This window comes from Amblyomma mixtum, chromosome 4 (assembly GCF_055824585.1).
Source record: "Amblyomma mixtum isolate Tamu chromosome 4, ASM5582458v1, whole genome shotgun sequence".
Taxonomy (NCBI): Eukaryota; Metazoa; Arthropoda; class Arachnida; order Ixodida; family Ixodidae; genus Amblyomma; species Amblyomma mixtum.
Window position 1 is genome coordinate 82,335,713 of NC_143015.1, and position 18,831 is coordinate 82,354,543.

Consider the following 18,831-nt stretch of genomic DNA (forward strand, 5'->3'; position numbering starts at 1 on the left):
GCGCGGAGTCCGGGCCCGAAGCCGGCGCTCTGCGTGATGAGGTCATCGCTCGGGAGGAAGCGGAAACGAGCCCTCCACGCGCGGTGCTCTTGTTTAGCGGAGGCGCAGCGGAAACAAGAAAGAGCGGAACGCAGAGCAACCCTTTCGCGTTTGGAGACGTTTGTTTAGCAACACCCCTCCCGCGGCATAACATGGCTGCCCGTCGACGACCGATAGCGCGGATAAGAGGTAACAAACTCGTGCGATGCGAGATTCACTGCTTCTGGAATAGTGAAACGCGGCGTTGGATAAGCACTATCTCTTCGTGGACCACACCCGTCTCGTCCCGAATGGCAAGCCAGTGTAGGAGCGACACCTCTCCTCTCTTCTAAGCAACACTGAATATGCAGCTCCCGTCAAAAGTATACGGCACAAGGGGTTTGCTTGTGAGGCCTGCAGCATGCCTCGCTAAGCATCCTCAGCGACCGTAATCTCTCGAAAGATGAATGGCTTCTCGTCCTAAATCCTCCCAAGCTTTGGACTGCTAGATATGCTATGGAGCATAACTAAACAGCTTAGAAGTAAACCCCATGGGCTGTATACTTTTGACGGGGGCTGTACCTACATTATTTATTTATTTTTACCCTTCTGGGCAGAAAGAAGGATAAGCAAAAAATGTGAAAAAGTGGGTACATAAATGAACGACCCTACATTATAGTGTTAGCTAAAAATAGACAATAGATTATAATACATGTGGTAGTTCCTTCTGTGAAAAAATTGCCCACAACCTGATTACTGCTGTAGGTGAGCCTATTGGGGCCGCCGATGAATCGCTGGTGGAACTAAGCGTCCTTACTTTTTGGCGCCTTGATCAGGTCAGGAGTGCGCCTAATTTCCACCAGCAGTTGGTACCTCCCCTTCCTCCTGACCACCTCGCTGGCTCCTCCCTCCTCATTGGTCGTCCTGCTGGCTGACCTGGCACTGGCTGACAGGGGGTTGTCAGAGGGTAAATACCGCTGATCATTCAATGCAGCATGCTTTAGAATAAGCGAACTGGCTCACACAATGTCTGACAGGACTGTTTACGTAAATACAAGGGATCAATAGGGTCTAAAAACAGATGCAGTTAATGATGTAACGAAAGCACCATTGTGTCAGCGTATTTAATGCTTGCATTCGCCTTACCACACTAGCTACCGCCATGGTCGGAGGACACAACTTGTACACGATTCAAATGGCCGATATTCCCGACAGTTTTGTGACCGCATTTAAATGATAGTGGTTATATGTCCCGCACTGAAAATCGTACGAAGTTCACGCAGCATGCAAACGGGGTATTGTCAACCGTTATCACCACCGGGTTACCGAATCTTCCCAGGATGGTGTCCACTACTGAAGTGACGCACAAGGGGGACGCCTGCATATAATTCTGGTACACCCCAATATATGGCAGCCCCCCGTCTCTATAATCTAAGGTGCCAGATGCGTCGTTGCCTTCCAGAAAATAACTATACCCTATGCACCTTCAAAACGCTCCGGGGCGGCCCATAACAATGCCGACCCTACGCTGCGTGTTGTCAGGCTGTTTCACGTTGGGCATTCCCGCCACATCAGCCTTCAGGGAGTTTTCTTCGTCATACCACCCGGACCGGTGCGAGCATTGTCGTGCAGTACTAACACGGACGACCGCACGGCATATGTTTTATACTACCTGTGCCGCATCGTGTTCGGCTGCGGCTGACAATCTGCGTCCACCGGGCGCCCTTGATCTGGTTCACGGTGCGGCGGTCTGCCTTGTTACGCGCCAAGACGTTGGTTACTCCTGATCACATACCGACTGTGGCTTTCCCTGCGTTCACTGCCAATTCCTCGATCAGCCACCTGCTATTACCTGTGACGGTACGGTTCACTGCGGGTGGCAAAGGTAGACCTACTTGTCCCCCAATGGGGCCTGGTTCTCGACGAGTTTCTGAGCCACCAACGTGGGACCTTCTTTTCGGATAAGAGTCTGATGGAGCGTAGTAGTCCATGTCTGGGTCCGGCACTGATCACACACTTACCGTTGGCCTGAACACTTTTTCACGGGGAATGACAATACTCGGTTCATGTACAGTGGTGAGCAGCCTTGTCTAGAGCGCTCGGGCGGTGCACTTCCTTGCAAACAAATCCAGATTTTGTGGCAGCCTCTAGGGTCCAGCTGCAACGCTTGCACGGAAGTAGCGCCAGATAGCCTCGTAAACAAAGCAGGCAAGAAAACAAAGCAGGCAAGCAGGCAACAAAGCAGCAAGCAGGCAAGGCCGCCGTTCATTTCTTCAGGCAAGAAAACTTTGCCCTGTAATGAGGGGCTGCTCTCTAATTTCGGTTTTTGTTACGAAGTGCGCGCTGCTCAAGCGCTCTAGACAAGGCTGCTCACCACTGTACGATAGGGACTGTGCGATCGGAGTGCTATAGTCCGGACGTAGTCCTAGGCCGCTTTGAACTCGCTGTCGTAGAGTGTCTCTCTGTCAGACAACCAGGGCTTGCGGCTGGTTATAGACTGTAGTGCATCCATTGATGTGAGAGACGAAATAGAGCCTGGGTTGTATGTCCCCATCGCACGTTAGATCGCGCACCCACGTTGAATGTGGAGTGGTAGCCTCGGGCACCTCCAGGTGGCTTGAGTACCGAAATAATCCCACGGCTGTCATGTTAGTCGGGATACTGTTGAACGAGCATGCCACCAGCCATGAAAGTGGCCCCTCGTCACGTGTGGCACTCGGAGTGCCCACCCGGGGCATCATCTCCAGAAACAGTCGCCGCAGTTACCCTACAGACTTGCGGTACATCACTTATAGGGTGTCTGTCCTCAGGGCTTCTCTGTTCAAGGCTTTTCTTTTTTAGCCGCTCAGCGCTTTGACAGGCAGCATGTTCAGTTTGCCGGCGCACGGTTTCTTCATTTTTACCGATTTTAAGTGGGATATTTGTTTTGCATTCATTTCAGGTTATTTCGATTTTTTACAGGAAATACAAAACACTTTTTGCACCCATAGCCAACGGCTAGTTCGGGTCCAAGTACACAAAATATGTAAGAGCAAATTAAAAAACGGTGACTTATACAGAATAGCGTAAGCCCAGTACCAGATTAAAAGCAAAGCAGTCTTAATAACACTGGTAGATAACATTTGGCGAGACAAAAAAAAGAAAGAAAATACTTTTTTGAAAACATGACATGCAAGGAGAACTTACAGACGTCGAGTGTTAGTACAAACTATAGTGTTACATGCAAAGCACATAATAACGAAAAACTATGACGAAAAGAAATCTCAGGTGAAATCAGTTATTTTTATAAGTGTTTTTTAAACATACCAGCAAAATTGTGTGAGTTTTTCAGAGAAATGGGTATCGTATTGCAGATTTTTACCCCAGCAGGCTGCATTAAACGTTCCCCATATACATTGCGGATAGAAGGGAGGTTGAAATTGTCGAAGGAGAGGTTTCTAGTGGACCGAAGCGGGGTATGAAGTATTGATGCATGAAAAGGGTGGTTGTGTCTTACTATGTACTGAACACATACAGAGATTTTTAATCGGTACAATAAATCAAATAGAAGGACCTTTGACTAGCAGAATAATGGTTTGCTGTGCTCAAAACGGTTAGACTTGTTTGTTATTATTAATGCACGTTTTTGGTTGGTTGGTTTATGGGGTTTAACGTCCCAAAGCGACTAAGGCTATGAGAGACGCCGTAGTGGAGGGCTCCGGAAATTTCGACCACCTGGGGTTCTTTAACGTGCACTGACATCGCACAGTACACGGGCCTCTAGAATTCCTCCTCCAAAGAAATTCCAGCCGCCGCGGCCGGGATCGAACCCGCGTCTTTTGGGTCAGCAGCCGAGCACCATAGCCGCTGAGCCACCGCGGCGGCGCACGTTTTTGAAGGCGGATATATATCTAAATATGTATATTAAGTTCCACCCAATGCTTCGACACAGTATGATAGATGGCTTTGAATTAAGGCAAAATAAAGCATACGTAACGTAGACATTTCAAATAATTCTTTAACCTTATGAAGAGCATGCCATCCCGACGCCAACTTCCTGCAGACTGACTCAGTTTGGTCTTGCCAGTGCAAGTGGCTGCCAAATGTGACACCTAGATATATAAATAAAGTGTGTTCTCTTAGCGCATTATTCACTAGGATTCTGACATGAGCTCTCGATAACCCGCACGGTAGTGATCACTTTTCAGTAGTAATTAACTTTTCATCGCCGCCACCAATCATTCCAGCTATATATACCACGCCGTTTGAAGCTGCACTTAGCGGACTGGCCACGATTTCGAGAAAAGGCCTGTCCGGAGAAAATATTTTCTAATAATCTTAGCGTTGAAGAACGAAATGAAATTTGTACAGCATATATCACTGCGGCTGCACGTCTAGCTATTCCGCAGTTGTCAGGAGTAGTGCGCCAAAACCACAAGGTTTGGTATAACCAAGGTTGCAGAGAAGCAAAAAAAGAAACGGAATCAAGCCTGGGGAACTTTCCGAAGATACCCCACACACGAGTCTCATAAATTTTAAAAAGGCAAGAGCAAAAGTACGGTGCATCCATCGCAATGCTGAAAAAACATCCCGGAGGAACTGGTTATCATCTATAAATAGTTCAGTTACCTCGAAACAAATGTGCGGCGAAGTCCGCAAACTTAATGGAAGCTTTTCTCCTTTCACAGTTCCTTTTCTAACACCTCCGGTTACGCACACAAGCATAGAGGAACAAGCAGACATCTTAGGTGAACAGTTCTCGAACATTTCTAGTTCTTCACACTGCACCGAATCATTTTAAAGTATAAACATGGAGTGGAGAAACATAGACTTCCAACAATTGCAGATGTACTGCTGCGAGACTGCGCAGTACATCTGCTCAACAATGGCTTATTTTACTGCCGAGTCATTCACCGACTTTCTAAAGAACGGTGCTTACAATCCTCGCAACACACTATCTCTTTACCACTTGAATTGTCAAAGCCTAAAAAATAAATCAGAAGAAGTAGAAGCTGAATTAACTAAACTGAACTTTAATTTTGACCTTATTGCCTTCACTGAAACATGGTTTACCTCAAATGCAGATGTCAGCGAGTTTCCTGGTTACAAACCCATTTCAGTATTTCGAGATGGAAAGCGTGGTGGTGGTGTATCTTTATATGTGCAAAATTATTTGTGTTTTGAGGTCTTGTCGGATTATTCACTTGTTGGTACTGATTTTGAAACTGTCTGCATTGCTTTTCATAGAGTTCCTATTATGGTTGTGTATCGCCCCCCTCAAGGAAATTCTGATAATTTTTTTCGTTTCATTGATTGTTTTCTGAAGTTTGCAAACCAAAACAACTGGCGTATCATTGTGCTAGGTGACTTCAATATTAACTTTTTGGAGGATAACGCTCTGAAGATTAATTTAAATGAAATAATGCTGTCTAATGGTTGTGACAATACTATTGAATTGCCTACTCGCATATCCTTGCACTCTGAAACATTAATTGATTTGTGCTTCACTAATTTCCCACCTCAGAGTTGCATATCCGGTGTTTTTTCTTCTGGGATTAGTGATCACTTGCCTTTCTTTTAACTTTTTCCTGATATGACCAAATTGAATAAACCCGTTCACGCTCGTAGAGTTAATGATGAAAAGAGCATCTCCAGATTTTGTCATTTGTTGTCTACAATTAATTGGGTAGATGTATATGGTGAAAATGACTCGTCCCGTGCTTATGATATATTTATTCAGAAGCTGCTTGAATGCTATTACGCTGCGTTCCCAAGTCAAACTATAAAAAAACATAGAAAGGCTAGAAAAGAATGGATGACAGGAGCACTTTTGAAACAAATTAAAGAAAAGAACAAAATGTTCTCTCGTTTTTTGGAAACGCGATGCCCGGATGATTTAGTTAAGTTTAAGAAGTTTCGAAATAAATTAAACTCAGATCTAAAGAAAGCTAAATCTTTTTTCTATATTAATAAGTTTTCGTCAATCTTACACAATCCTAAATTACTTTGGCAAGGTATTAAGGTTATTATAGGGAACAGGAAGAATTGTCTTCCCTCTGAGCTGAAAGTCAATGGGGTGAATTATGCTGGAATTTCACTTGCCAATATGCTGAATGAACACTTTTTAGCTGCCGGAGCATACCTACCCTCTGCTAGCTGTCATTCAACTCGGACTGTAGACTCATACTTACCCTCTTGCAGTACTGAATCTATATTTTTATCCTCTACTTCAGTGGATGAAGTTATTTCTATCATTAATTCTTTTAGGAACACCTGCTCACCTGGAGATGACGAAGTTGCTGCTTTTCCTATCAAATGTGCTGTAAATATTATTGCTGGCCCTCTTACGCATATTTGTAACAGAATGCTACTTTGTGGTGTATTCCCTAGCAAATTAAAAGCCGCGCGCGTTACCGTTTTATTCAAAGGAGGCAACAAAAATGACCCAAATAATTACCGTCCTATTTCGGTATTGCCTTTGTTTTCGAAGTTAGCTGAGTGTGTACTCTATAGACGACTAAACAATTTCTTACAAGCTAAACATCTTATCTGCCCCCAACAGTATGGCTTTCAGGCCGGTAAATCAACAGAATCTGCTCTGTTAGATATTAAGAACTCTATAATTAACAATTTTGAAACTAAGCTTTTTTCTGTTGGAATTTTTCTTGATCTGCGCAAAGCTTTCGATTCTGTGCAACATACAATACTGCTCCATAAATTAAAGACTTACGGGATCCGTGGAGTGGCAAATTCACTTTTGGAAAGTTACCTGACTGCACGGATTCAGTACACTCAGATTCATGATGTAAAATCCAGTTTTGGTATGATAAAATTCGGTGTCCCTCAGGGTTCAATTCTGGGACCACTTTTATTTATTCTCTATATTAATGACATTGTAAACATTCCATTAACTCCTAATATCATGATGTATGCCGACGATACTAATGTCTTTTTTTCCGGCTCCAGTCTCCAAGTAATTGAACACCAATGTAATGCCTGGCTTGAGGAGTTAGCGGTTTGGCTCTATGTTAATCAACTTCAATTAAACGTAAACAAAACAAAGTTTATGCTCTTCCATCCAAAAAACAAACCATTAGATTATCACATCAAACTATTTTTTAATGACTTTAACATCGAGCAAGTTCATAGTTGCCGGTTCCTTGGTGTGTTTTTTCGTAGCGATTTGGGTTGGACTGATCATATAAACTACATTAGACTAAAAATGGCCAGATCTATTTATGTTATTTATCGTGTTAGACATCTCCTCCCACTACAAGTTAAAAAACAGCTATATTTTGCCCTTGTTCATTCTCACCTGGTGTATTGCAACCTAGTGTGGGGTACATGCAACAAAACTGATTCATACAAATTGCTTTCTCTCCAGAAAAGAGCTCTACGTTTATTAAGTTCAAGTTCATCTGTTGAAACAAATCTTTTCGAAACATTTCATGTTCGCAATTTCTTTCATTCATACAATTTTAGTTTGGCTCTTCACATTTTTTATAAAGTCAAGCATGACTTTAGCTCTTTTTCTAATACTTATAATTCAAGAAACGTTGCGTATGGTCTACGTTCCGTTGCCCTATCTACTGCAAGACCCAGAACAAACTATGGTAAACAAACAACCGATTATCAAATTATAACATTGTGTAATACCTACCAGTCTCTTATTCAGATTGCTTTAGAAAGTTATAGTGTGTCTGTATTCAAGAAAAAACTGACAATTCTTCCCCCCCCCCCCCGGTTAAATTTCAGCTAATTCTGTATACTTAGTTTTTTTTTTGAGTGTGTGTTTGTGTTCTGCTTTTTTTTTTAATGTGCATATTATGCATATTATTTTGAAGTTCCTTTATGTTGAATGTGCATATTATGAAATGTTTTGTTTATTGTTAATTGATATATATTATTGTCTATCATTAACTATTTTCTATTGTGATCATGTTTGCTCATTGTTTTTTTTATCTATTGTCCATTCGGCCCCCGTTTTCCATGATGTGTGATCGGGGTGTAGGCCTTGTCAGGAGGGATGCTTGGTCTACCTCCTTTAGCGTCACCTCGAGGGCATATTGTATATAATATGGCCAAATAAACATACTACTACTACTACTACTACTACTACAATTGGTTGCACAACCGAACTGTGGACTGGTTAAGTAACAATCTAAGAAATGAACGAAGTTCTCTGGGCCGGAAAAAAGACAGCACCTGGTCTTGATAATATACATTACGAAATCCTGGCACATCTTTACCAACCGTCTGTGGAAGCACTTTTGAAATTTTTGAACAAAATATGGGTCCTCGGAAAACTACGGAAAGCCTGGAAGGAAGCAGTTATTCTACCATTCCTGAAACCTGGAAAGCAACCAACACCCCCGAGTAGTTACAGGCCAATAGCCAATAGTAGTTACAGGCCAATAGTGAGCTAAATATAAGACTAACGTTCCTCCTTCAGTCTCGGGAACTTATTCACATCCATCAGTGCGTTTTTAAGAAAGCATGCTCAACAAGAGATCATTTAGCCCGCCTAGAAAATACTGTCCGAAAAGCTTTTATACAGAAACAGCATTGTCTTGCCGTATTCTTTGACCTCGAGAGGGCATACGACACAACCTGGAGGTTCGGCATCCTTTGTTACCAGCAGAGCTTGGCATCCGTGGCAGGATGTTAAACTGCCTAAATGATTTCTTATCCAACCGTTCCTTTCACGTACGCCTAGGTACAACCCTCTCAAGGAACTTCTTTCAAGAAAATGGAGTACCTCAGGGGTGAATTTTAAGCACAACGCTATTTGTTGTCAAAGGGAATTCCATAGCCAAAGTAATCCCGAAGTCCATTATGTATTCAGTCTATGCTGTCGATTTGCAAATAGCCTGCACATTCTCAAACCTGGTATCATGCCAAAGACAAATACAGTTGACAATGAATAAACTAGTGACATCGGCGGACGAGAACGGTTTCCAGTTTTCCACACAGAAAACAGTGGCCATTGTTTTTTCGCTCAAGCGAGGCGCACAAGCCGACGCATTCGTACACCTGAACAAAACAAAGCTACGCGTAAAAAAATGAATACAATTTTCTAGGCGTACCCTTTGACATAGAACTCTCTTTCTGCCTCATATAAATGCACTGAAAAAGAATGCCTCCCGATCCCTTAGCATACTCAAAGTACTGTCACGAAAACATTAGGGTGTCGAAAGACATGCCTTTTAAAAATTTACCGCGCTGTAGTACGCTCTACCCTTGATTATGGATGTATAGTGCCCGGGTTAGCGAGACCATCATACTTTAAACGACTGGATCCAGTATATAATTTAGGTTTGCTTCTTTCCACTAGTGCATACAGGGCATCACCCACAAACAGTCTTTACGTAGAAACCAACGGACCAGCACTTACAGACCGAAGAACCATGCTCACATGCTCGTACATTTTAAAAATCCGTTCGCTTCCCAAACACCTATGTTACCCCATAGTCACAAAGTGCCCATCAAGAACGCTATTTAACAACAAACTGCTAGCTAGAAGGCCACTCCTTTTGCGTTTTGAAGAGATGCGCCAAAACATCGGCGTACTAGACACATTACCTCCCATTGCTCGAAGACGAGATCTACTGCCTCCATGGTACAATTTTCCTGCGATCTGTGGTTTCACTATTACACAGTTTCGTAAAAAACGAACTCCACAACAGCATATAATACAAGAATTCCTTGCACTCGAAGAAAAACACCGTAGTTCTACGGACATTTATACTGACGATTCAAAAACGGATCTTTACGTAGGAAGCGGAGTGGTACGAGGGAATTCGGAGAAAACAATGCCACTTCCACAGTGCGCATCTATCTTCACTGCAGAAAATGACATTGTGTGGCCATAGAAAAAATAGTAAACGAGAACCTCACAAACAGTATTATTTACACAGACGCCTCAAGTGTACTTACAGCTTTCCACTCTGGAAACGTAATCACCCCAATACTTGGTGACATCATACACAACATTGTAACAGCCACAGCTCGAGGACAAAACAAAAAAACTCTGCTTGGTCCCGAGTCAGGATGTCAGAATAAAAGGCAACGTGAGAGCAGATTTTGGTGCTGCTAAAGATCGTGGCAAGGAAATAGAAAAAAATGTAAATATACTCTTTAATGACTGCATGAAATGCGTACAAAGGAGTTTAAGGAAAATATGGCAGTCGGCTGGGAACAGTGAAGTAAACAATAAACTGCACTTGGTAAAACCGGTTTAGGTGAATTAAAGTCGTGTGTCCACCGGGAACGTTTCAAGGATGTGATCTTATGCCGTCTCCGAATAGGTCACACGGATCTTACGCACAACTTCCTCGTAACAAACCAAGACAACTGCTTTATACTTGAATAGTTAACTTTTTAACGATTAGTGTTAGCCTCCTGAACGTTTGAGAGGCGTGTTGACCGCCATAAGTAATATCCATACCAGTCGTTAGAATTTCGAAAACGCGGTTAACCTCGGCGCTGTGACCAAACACATTTTGGCCATGTCAAGGAGTTACGTGTACTCGGGAGGTTGCTTTGTCTGAAAGCTTTGCGAAAGCACATGTTTTTTGGTTTCATATAACCAGTATTTGTTCGGACACAGCGCCGAGGGCTACCGGGTTTTCGAAATTCTAAAAACGGATATGGACTTACAGTTGGCTACGCTCCTTTCAATACATAAGAAGCCTAAGAGTAATGGTTAAAAAGTTAACTATTTAGTATTAGTTAGCGATCCTTCTAGTTAGCACGTCTCAGCTGTGTTATCATGTACTACGCCACTGACAATGAGAAAACGCTCTTCTGACTCGAAAAGCGTATTTTTAAAAATCGTGTAAACTCTTAGGTGAAATCATTTTGAAACGAATTCAAGCGCACAACAACACGCACACAAGAGAGGAAAGACACAGGACAGGCGCTATCCTATAAAAAATAAGCTATGCACCATCTAGCCCAAACAGAAGTTTTGTTAAATTATCTTAGGTGAAACGCTTAGTGCATAGCTTATTATATTTCATTCTGCTACTGACTTGTTCTGCACTGGTTGGCCTGTTTTGAAGGAACGGTCGATCCTCTCCGATTTAGTTCTAGACAGCGCTTTGTTGCACGCCCCCATGCCTGTCGCAGTGGTCCCTATTTTTAATCGCATATTTCACGCGGTGTACATGAATCTACCACGAAACTGATTTAGAAAGGCCCGAACCGTGACTACGTGCGCTAAGACGTGTCGAAGTCTGTGCGCGCTCTTCTAATAAGAGTGAACGCGTGCAATAAAAGGCCGGTTTTTAGAACAGGTACTGAAAAAATCAGAACTGCGGTTTTTAGACCTTTTAAAGAAGTAAAATGGCAGTTTGGGCGAGTTGGTTAAGCATCTTGTAATAAAAACAGCCCAAGGACGATCAAAATGACGAGCATGCTTTTCAAGATAGATGCGGAATTTCTACGGCATCCTTTCTGGAACTCCTCACCTTCTATCTCAAGAATACGTACGTCGCTTGGGAAAACCAAACAGTCTTGCAAAAGTCTGGCGTGTGTATAGGATCTAAAGTTGCCCCGGTGCTCAGCAGCATCTTCCTTAGTCATGTCGACAAGGAAGTGGCGAATGAATTGGCAGGTGGTTTTATACGCATTTTTAGGCATGTTGATGATTACCTTGTGGTTGTGAAGTCCCCTCAGGCAGAAACCGTGTCAAGTGTTTTAGATTGTTTTGTAAAGAAGGGTCCGGGCTGAAATTTACGCATGAAATTCCTCAGCATAACACATTACAATTTTTGGACTTACTGCTGGTCTTTGAAAAATACCACGTGTGCTGGCAATACTCCCCTCGGAGTGAGAAGCCCCTGCATATCTATAGGTCTTGCCACTCGAAACTAGTAAAAAACGGGATAGTAACCGGGTGCATGAGTATGGCGTTAAAGAAATCCTGTTCTCACAAAATGAAGTCTAGCCTCTGCGCCCAGGTACACCGCTGTAAGCAGGCCGGTTTCCCAGACTCAGTTCTTGTATTGTGTGCGGAAAAGATCCTGAAAAAATTGAAAACCCCCGAACGTGACTCTGAGCAGCGCGCCAGTGTGGACGATAGAACAAAGAATATAGCTGTAATGCCGTACGTACATTCCCTTTCGCACAGATTTAAGAAAGTGGGGGCCAAGTATGGTGTCAACGTTGTGTTCTCGGCACCTAATAAGGTAGGCAAGGTGGGGGCAGCTGTTCAAAGGAAGAGAGATGGTATGGGAAAGAAAACAGGGTGTAAAATTAACCATGCAAACAGGTTCGTCTCGTGTAAGGTTGCTGTGGTCTACCAGATTCCTCTGTCCTGTGGCCGTACTTATATCGGCCAGACAGGTCGTTGCATTAATGTACGGCTTTTGGAGCACCAAAATTCTTTGGGAAAGTGTTCAACAAACTTGGCCAAGCATTGCCTCGAGTGTAAGTGCACCCCGTTTTTCGTTGACACCGAAATCTTGTTCATACATAACGATCGTAGCACGAGGGAAGTAGCAGAGGCATTTCATATCTTGAGAAAAAGAAACAGATGTGTCAGCCAGCCTTCAGTAGCATTGTCCTCTAAAGAAATGAATTTGCTAAACAGTGGCTAGCACCGATAATCAAACGTGCTTTTACGAGACATTTTATTACCCGATAAGTGTATTTTTGACAAAGCGCATGCGCGTGCTTTCTTGACGCCCTGCCTTGAAAAGCAGCGTGTTTTTCCAATAAACGCAGTTGCAAGTTCAGCGCCGTGTGTGTCTACTCTCCGTTCTCGTCCTGTGTCCTTGCGCTGTTTTTATTACAAAACTTTTACAGAATTACGACCCACAGGCAGCGGCGCGCATTCGCGAGTATCACTTCACATCGCCCGCACCTATACGCACCTGCTGGAGTGTGCGCTAAAATAGCGCTAAGAGTGAACCAGAGTGCTCTAATTAGCGTGATGACTTTTACTTCTTCCTTCTGGAATGTAGGTGCATTAAATATTGCCGTTCGAGACCCAGCCTTCGTCCTTCAGAGAGCGGCTAGTAAGAGTTTCTGAATTTTTACACCAATAGCGTCGGAATCGTGCTTTCTTCAAAAGCCGCCCACAATTAAACGGTGATTTTGCGACTTCCGCTATATTATGTGCACTACTGCAATGCGTAAAAGCCTTGATAAAGTACATAATGCAAGCTACAAATATTGTCCTCGCAAGAACCGCAGACAGTTGCCGGTTTTTATAGGTCTCTGCTATCTCCCTTTGATTCCATAAGGAGCCGTGACGTGCGTCTTATAGGCGTATTAGGCGTTCTGGTAATGCATTTACTGTCGGGAATTTTTTTACGGGCCAGTTGGTTCATAACCGGAATCGATTTTAAGCGCAGAAAAACCTCGCACGAAGGATTGAAGGTGCCAGAAGAGAGCGGTAACCTAGTTCTCTGGACTTCCAGGCATTGGCAGTGACGGGCGACATGGTCTGCAAGTCCAGAAAACATGATTAACGCTCCTCTTCTTCCCTTCTTTAAACATGAGGAGAAGTCCTGTCAACTTCGTTCCTTTCTGTGCTGTTGTTCTGCGCTTAAAACGAGTTCAGGCGTTGGTTGTTCGTTATCTGGCTCAAATGGTATATCTTTTTTTTTTGTACGCTAATCTCAAACCTATCATTTCCTACCAGTAATGGCGCGAAGAGGTGTATATATTTGGGAGCGGCACCAAGGAGGAGCCTGCGAGAACCACCATGCTCTGCCTGGCACTGAATGCTCCCACACTAATAATGTCACTTCAGAGCTTCATAGTTCGAATGTATTCTTCGCTCTTTTCGTTTTAAATCAAAGCTGTTCATGAACACTGCAATGAACATCTAAATAATAAGAAAGCAAACGTTTTGTACAAAGTAACATTTAGACGAAACGAAATCCGGTAAGTAACAGAACATAACATATAGAGGAAACAAATTCCTAGTAACTTTTTTTTTACATGCAAACAGAAAATCTGTTAAAAAAGCAAAAAGCAAAAAATCCAAAAACTGAATGTTACAGAAGATTTCTTTGTATTTCAGCTAAATGTTTTTACAGTGTAGCGCGAGTGGTGTATGTTCATTACTAGCTACTAGATGGCTTTGCGTTAAACGTTCATCGCTCATCTTCTGTCTTATGACACCACATAAGTTCTAAATCTCTGCGACCTAATGAGAACCATAGTTCTGATTTCAGGAGACCCCGTTGCCTGGTTTCAAAGGCGGCGCCGTGCATATACCACGCGTGGAAACCGAAAGTCGCAGTTCACGGATCATTGGTTTCAGAGACGGTTCACCACCAATAGATCTTATGCAAAAACTGGCGCCCCCTTGCGTTAACTGTGCGCGTTTCCGCCATGTTGGGGGGCTTCTGGATACCGCAGTATATGACACTATGGGAATAGCGACGCGCACGCTGGCATTTATCGTCGTCCAAGATGCCCAAATATTGCTCTGTACATTGCTGTACACAAGGAGGACTCAAGGATAACCAAGGAAACGAGGTAAGAGTGCTAGCTTCGTGCACTTTTTTTTAATTTCTCGCCTGGAACACGATGCGAGGCAGCGGGAAGCCTCTTGCGGGTGTCGAGTGCTTTTCGAGAGTTAATAATTAGATCGTAGACGAAGTCACAACGCAAATAACATTTGCAGAACTAAAAAGGCTAGTAAGTGGGCTGTTTGCTTATCTTGTATTTGCCGAGGAGCGCTTCTGCCTGCTAGCACTTAAGGCGCACTGCGTCGGTCAGCTAGTAGTTTCTCACGCGGGATTAATTTTGTGTCTGCCGCTCGGTTTCATGTGCCCGTTTTTTTTAAATCCTGAATCTTTGGTTTGCTTTTATGCAAGCCTTCTGCAATCTTAAATTTGCGATATGTCACAGGCGAACAGATCCGCAACGGACCTTCGCGTAGCCCGTGTCAGTGACTTGCGTACTCAGTAGGCAGCGTAAATCGATCATTTACCGTTCGTAGTCGGCTCTTCGATCGTCGCATATTTTGTGAAAATCGTATTTTCCAAGCGATGGTGAGACCCACAGTGCAGCGTCGGCAGTCATGGTTGGTGTTTGAAAAACAGCGCACAAAATACTAGACACAAGAGTAAAGGAGACGACAGGACAAGCGCTGAACTCACAACTAAGGCTTTATTGCGAAAAACCTGGGTTTATAAGGAAGGCATAATCATGAAAACAAAATTGAACAAATAAAACTATGACAATGATAAAACTAGCGTGCGCCCGAAGCCCACAATCTGCCAAGAAACGTGATCTCGTTATCACTTAAAGCAAGCGAAGGTTTGCTAACGCAGCCCCGTTGCTCCGTTGCGATGAAGTATGCTTCTGCTATTTCCCGCGTGGTTTGATTCCTATGAGAATACAACACCTTTGCTTGGCTTAACAAAGCAGTGCACTTTTTCTTCTTGTTTTTCATCACTGCGCACCCCTTACAATGGGTAACAAGATAAGATTGGTCATTGCCTTTATCTAAATTGTTGTTGTGTTCTTGCAAGCGCTTGTTCAAGCAACGGCCGGTCTGTCCGATGTAGCGGGCTCCGCAGAAAAGGGGAAAGCTGTAGACGACACACGTGCGGCAGTTGACAAACGGATCCGTGTGCGCGACACCGCAACCTTCTTTCTTTTTCGACACTTTCTTCCTTTCTATCGCAGCACACACTTGTTTAAGCTTGACAGGAGCAGACAGCAATACATCAACGTTGAACCTTCTTCCTACATTTTTCAGTCCGTGGGAGACCTGGTGCAAATATGGCACAACTGAGGTGCTTTTCTTTTCTTTTTCCGGACTGTTGAGTGGTGCATTCAGGGCCATCTGTCGCTTGAAGCACTTAAGTAATCTTGAGCAAGTCTCGTTCACCATTGCATCTTGGTAGCCGGCATTCCTTATCCTCATGAGTTGTGATCGGAAACTGTCAGCAACACCGTGGTGGCAGGATTTTACCAATGCATACCTCAGGCAAGAACTTACAATGCAATCGGGGCACTCAAAATTGGTGAAGAACTGCATTGTAAGTTCTTGCCTGAGGTATGCATTGATAAAATCCTGTCACCACGGTGTTGCTGACAGTTTCCGATCACAACTCATGAGGATAAGTAATGCCGGCTACCAAGATGCAATGGTGAACGAGACTTGCTCAAGATTACTTAAGTGCTTCAAGCGACAGATGGCCCTGAATGCACCACTCAACAGTCCGGAAAAAGAAAAGAAAAGCTCCTCAGTTGTGCCATATTTGCACCAGGTCTCCCACGGACTGAAAAATGTAGGAAGAAGGTTCAACGTTGATGTATTGCTGTCTGCTCCTGTCAAGCTTAAACAAGTGTGTGCTGCGATAGAAAGGAAGAAAGTGTCGAAAAAGAAAGAAGGTTGCGGTGTCGCGCACACGGATCCGTTTGTCAACTGCCGCACGTGTGTCGTCTACAGCTTTCCCCTTTTCTGCGGAGCCCGCTACATCGGACAGACCGGCCGTTGCTTGAACAAGCGCTTGCAAGAACACAACAACAATTTAGATAAAGGCAATGACCAATCTTATCTTGTTACCCATTGTAAGGGGTGCGCAGTGATGAAAAACAAGAAGAAAAAGTGCACTGCTTTGTTAAGCCAAGCAAAGGTGTTGTATTCTCATAGGAATCAAACCACGCGGGAAATAGCAGAAGCATACTTCATCGCAACCGAGCAATGGGGCTGCGTTAGCAAACCTTCGCTTGCTTTAAGTGATAACGAGATCACGTTTCTTGGCAGATTGTGGGCTTCGGGCGCACGCTAGTTTTATCATTGTCATAGTTTTATTTGTTCAATTTTGTTTTCATGATTATGCCTTCCTTATAAACCCAGGTTTTTCGCAATAAAGCCTTAGTTGTGAGTTCAGCGCTTGTCCTGTCGTCTCCTTTACTCTTGTGTCTAGTCTTTTGTGCGCTGTTTTTCAACCATGAATCTATACCAACTCGCCCAACTTAACGTTCTACTAAGTCATGGTTGGGCCATCGCTTTGCCGAATACGAATCGTGGGGCGCAGTGTAGTTGAGGGCATCGGATGAATGTTGACTACCTGGGAATCTGTAACGTGCGCCGAAACCTCGATACACCGACGTTTTCGTTTTTCGCCCCATCAGAAAAGCGGCCGCTGCAGCCGGGATCGAACCCACGTCCTTCGGCTCAGCAGCACAACGCCTTAGACACTGAGCCACCGCAACGGGTTGATCAGGTGGCTGTGCTATCACCAGGCATTTTAGGCTTTATGTAAATTTGAAAACAGCTCATAACGTCCCTAATGCTCGACTAATTGTTGTTCTGACTTATTTCAGGTAACTAACCTCACTGTAGCATGGTACAGGAAGTTATCTTGCAACTGTGCATTAAGCAGCAGTTTTCAGAAGACCACAACTACAAAATCTCTTCTTAGTTCCGATGTAAACAAGATGTTGAGCAAAGCAGGCATTGAGCAAAATGCAGAAAAAATTATTTCCTGGTATGCAGCCTATTTTACTGCGCGTCTTTCTTTTGCAGATGTATTTCCACTGCATCCCAGATGAGCCAAAGATGCGCAAAGCATGGCTAATCGCCATAAAGAGGGATCCCCCGTCAGCATTGCGACTTCCCGCATCTGCTCAAAGCATTTCACAGAAAATGACTTCCTGAGGAACATAGCTAGTGGGCGCAGGATGCTGACACGGCCGTACCATCAGTGTTTGCATCGTCCAAGCCAAATAAAACACGAAAGCCACCAAAAGCTACTAAAGTAATAAAATAAAATGAATAATAAAATGAAATAAAAAGTTAAAATAAAGCGATCGCACACGGCCCGCACCAAGCAACCACGTTGACCCCATGACCACAAGCCCCCAACATGGCGTCGCTTGCTCGTTTCGGTTTTCTTCCGGTAGATGGCAGCATTTTTGCATAACGTCTATTGAGTCTGCAGTAAGTTATTCCGCAGTACCTTTCGCTTTACCTAAATACACCCGCCTGGCTAAGTTAGCTCAGCAGTGGATGAAAAAAAAAAGCGATAGGTGTTAGTGTTCTTGTTTCGCGAGGCAGGAGGGGTGAAAGAAAAGAGGAAGATAGCGTATGGACTGTCGCGGCCGTAATAATGCGGACTTCGTTTGGGGGAGAACAAAGTTTGGAAAAAGTGAGTAGTGTTTCATATTTGCCATTTGTGCACCTGCGCATAAACGCAGCAAAGCTTGGTGTTTCCTCTATGCTACCCTAGACAACTTATTATTGTCGAGTTCTCGTGCGAGTTTTTCTTGTCGCCGCTATCAAATACCACGTGCCACCTAAGGTGTGAGTGGGCTATTCCATCCCGCTCCTTCGTGGCATATGACAGTCATACAGTTACAGACACACTGTCTCGATTTTTGGAAAGTTGTCGCAAAGTTGCAGCAATATTTATTGGCTCGTTGCGTTTCCCATGGTTGCAATGTTGAGAATCCTGAGAGGGATCAGAACACTGCTTGCTCTTTCTGGTTACATGTATCATGGACATCTGTGATGCTTTGATTCGGTGGTGGTCTGTGTCAATATACTATCGTGGGAAAAAGTCAGAGCCCCCCTCCCCCCCTTCCTAGTTCCGGCCCCTACCACTCTGCATGGGGTCGCCACTTGACAAAGAACTTCTGGTTTCGAGAAGGGCCCACAACACCGGTCTCGACACCAGGGGTGCTTTGCTAGATGGCGCTGCCACGCAGAGTGGCAGTGGTCGGAAGTTGAAGAGGGGAGGGGTCTGTTACCTTTTCCCGATAGTACGCCGCAGCCTACTGGCCATTTCAATGTGTCTACGGCCGATGCACACCGAACTCTTCTTGGCTGTGGTGGAAATCGTGCGCCAAACTGTG